The following is a 3,661-nucleotide window of genomic DNA, read 5'->3' on the forward strand; positions in this document are numbered from 1 at the left end:
CACCTCATAAAAGAAAACCATAAACACTAAACTGACGATTTTTAAATGTACTATTTTGTAGAAAACCTCTTTTAATAATCTACATCCAAAAAATGATGGTATATCCATACACTGGGATATTAATGATTTTTTTAAATGAGCTAGCAAGCCAGGAAGACATGAAGGAGCCTTAAATGCATATTGTTAAGTGAAAGAAGCCAGTGTGAAAAGCCTACATGCTAAGTAATTGCAATTATATAATACTCTAGAAGAGGCAAAACTGACTGCTCCTAGAGGCCCAGCCTCTGTGGATCCATTGTGGCTCTGTTACCTGCAGGTACTGGGAGATCCACAGCTAAGATGCCTGGACCCCCTGGAAGCCTAGAAATGGAACCATTGACATTTATGGACATAGAATTGTCTTTGGAGGAGTGGCAATGCCTGGACACTGCACAGCGGAATTTATATGGAAATGTGATGTTAGTGGACCACAGAAACCCAATCTTCCTGTGTATTGCTGTCTCTAACCCATACCTGATTGCCTGTCTGGAGCCAAAAATAAAAAATAAAAAAAGAGCCTTGGAATATGAAGGGACATGAGATGGTAGCCAAAGCCCCACTGGATGGGAGCAAAAGTGAATACAACAGACGACACAGATGAGAAGTCCAAAGGTCAAGGAGAAAGCCAGTCCTTAAAATGCGATTTGGGAAGCTGTGTTCCAAAGAAAATAATGTCTGGGAAGCCTGAGTTTTTTTATACTGCTTTCTCATAGGGCATCTTCTGTCTTATGCTTTTAAATTCTCTAAGGATTCTACTTTCCCTTTGGTGATCTTCTTTCAAGTTTACAGTGAGAGCCAAAAGTCTTCTCCATGGCATGTAAGAGACTGCACAATCTGACTGCTTTTCCGTTGTTTTGGGGAACACACAAATATCTGCATACTTCTGAGAAACTCTAAGTTGAACTATTTTTTACATTCTCTTTTTGCATCATGTCTGAAATATGTGAATAGTGATTTCTGTTCCATTGTTTTTATTTTTGTATATTTTTTGCACATTCCATCCTATTTGTATTACTATAGTCTTTAAATATAGTTTGAAAATATAAAGTTAAAAAATAAATAAATAAAAAGCAAAACTATGGAGACAGAAAGAAATCAGTGGTTGCCAGGAGCTGATAGAGAAGGAGGAAGGGGTGAATAGCCCAAGCACACGACATTTTTAGGGCAGTAAAACTATTCTGTACGATACTATGATGATGGATACATGGCTTTATGTGTTTGTCAAAACTCAGAGAATGTACATCAAGAGTGAATACTAATGTAAACGATAAACCCTTGAGTTTTTTTGTTTTTTGTTTGTTTGTTTTGTTTTGTTTTTAAGATGGAGTCTCACCCAGACTGGAGGGTAGTGACCAAAAATCTCAGCTCACTGCAACCTCTGCCTCCCAGGTTCAAGGATGCTAGGCTGGGTGTGGTGGCTCACGCCTGTAATCCCAGCACTTTGGGAGGCCGAGGCAGGTGGATCACCTGAGGCCAGAAGTTTAAGACTAGCAAGGCCAACATGGCAAAACCCCGTCTTTACTAAAAATACAAAAATTAGCTGGATGTGGTAGCGCATGCCTGTAGTCCCAGCTACTTGGGAAGCTGAGGCACAAAAATCACTTGAATCATCTTTGCTCCCAGAGCTCCCAAGATGGTGGCAGCTGCTCCCAACATGGTGGCAAGCCTCTTGTTCTCTGACCTGCGGTTCTTGGCCTCACAGATTCCAAGGAATGGAACCCTGGGCTATGTGGTGAGTGTTATAGCTCTATTAGAAGCCATGGGTCACGAAAGAGAACCATGGAATCCAGCGACTAGTGTTCAGCTCCATCAGGACGAACCCGGGCACTTAGCCGTGCAGGAACAATGGTAAGCCTTTAGTCCGATCGGGAGTGGCAGTGGGCACCTCACTGGATCAGGAGCACAGCAGACACCCTGCTGGACCCAGAGGGGTGGAAGTCAGCAGCGGGTCTGCGATGGTGGCAAACAGCACTGGTGGACAGCAAGCAAAAGCTCAGCTTGAGTGGTAACAAACACAGACCAGAAGAGTGTGCAGTTTCAAGATTTAACAGAGTGAAAACAGAGCTCCCATACAAAGGGAGGGGACCCAAAGAGGGTAGCCACTGCTGGCTCGCAGGCCTGGGTTAATATCTGATCATTGTCCCTCCCCCTGTGCTCTCAGGCGATAGATGATTGGCTATTTGTTTACCTCCCGCTTTTGCCTAATTAGCATTTTAGTGAGCTCTCTTTACTACCTGATTGGTCAGGTGTGAGCTAAGTTGCAAGCCCCATGTTTAAAGGTGGATGTGGTCACCTTCCCAGCTAGGCTTAGGGATTCTTAGTTGGCCTAGGAAATCTAGCTAGTCCTGTCTCTCAGAGGCATGCCGGGCTGGGCATGGTGGCTCGTGCCTGTAATCCCAGCACTTTGGGAGGCCGAGGTGGGTAGATCACCAGAGGCCAGAAGTTCAAGACTAGCAAAGGCAAAACCCCGTCTTTACTAAAAATGCAAAAATTAGCTGGATGTGGTAGCACATGCCTGTAGTCCCAGCTACTTGTGAGGGTGAGGCACAAGATTCACTTGAACCTGGAGGCAGAGGTTGCAGTGAACCGAGGTAGTGCTACTGCACTCCAGACTGGGTGACAGAGCAAGACTCCATCTCTGAAAAAAAAAAACAAAAAAACAGGGATGCTAGTATGCCAGTCGAAGTAGGAGTGCTGTCCTAATCCACCCACTTACTTTTGCACCCACAGACACATCTCAGATTCCACTTTCCTCTTCCCAGGTCCCCAAGACACCACTGAGGACCAGTAGGGATGCAAGCCCCAGTTGTGTAGGGAGGATGAAGCCAGAATTCTGAATTGGGAATAGGTGAAGTCAGATTGCCTTAATCTTCCAAAGTCACAGACAAGACCCCTCAGCCATCCTGCTGATAAATACACCCTAATTGTCATCAAAGAACCCAAGAACAACTCACTAACCCCTTGAAGGCAAACCACAGCCTGTTAACTAACAGTGGTGGCCCCACAATTACTGGCAAGTGTTTGCTGGGCAGAAAAGTGCCAGTGAAATGCTGCAGGGCACCAAGGCAAAGAGCTGGCTCCACCAATTAAGGGTGTGCTTCTGAGCAGTCGCTGTGTCTAGGAGAGTTTCTGAAATAAGCCCAGGCATGCCAGCACAGGCCCCTGGGAAGAGACAGCAAGCAGCCTCTCTCTGGCAGCAGGGAGCCAACAGGCACAGCATCGCCATGGCTACCTCTCAGAGCCTGCCTCAAAGCCTTTCAGGAATCTCTGCTATTTATGGAATTGGATCACATTCCCCAAGGCCAGCATTCCTTCACTCTCAGGCATTCTCTCTTTACTTTCCTTCGCCCCAGTTAAATTAAGGCAAAGGTGGGCCCTGACACTGTCCGTGCTGGGGAACCTCAGTGAGATGCAGCAGAGGCCCTGTGGCCAAGGCCATCCCAGACATTTCTGCTTGCCACAAATGCCACAAATCCACAGAGCACAAGGTGGAACATCCTTCGCATGCTCTTAAACTTCTAACAGGATTGGAGGAAGAAACAGACCCTCCCTGATGTGACTGATGTGCCAGTTCAGGCCTTGATTGATGTGCCAATTAATGCCAATTAATGCCTTTTTCCAT

At 45.8% G+C, this 3,661-nt stretch overlaps 1 pseudogene; it reads left to right on the forward strand.

Annotated features, from left to right (window-relative positions):
- Window positions 1–339: 339 nt before the first annotated feature.
- LOC105509135 lies at window positions 340–640 on the forward strand (annotated as a pseudogene).
- Window positions 641–3,661: the final 3,021 nt, after the last annotated feature.

Source organism: Colobus angolensis, unplaced genomic scaffold (genome assembly GCF_000951035.1).
Source record: "Colobus angolensis palliatus isolate OR3802 unplaced genomic scaffold, Cang.pa_1.0 Scaffold17, whole genome shotgun sequence".
Classification (NCBI taxonomy): domain Eukaryota; kingdom Metazoa; phylum Chordata; class Mammalia; order Primates; family Cercopithecidae; genus Colobus; species Colobus angolensis.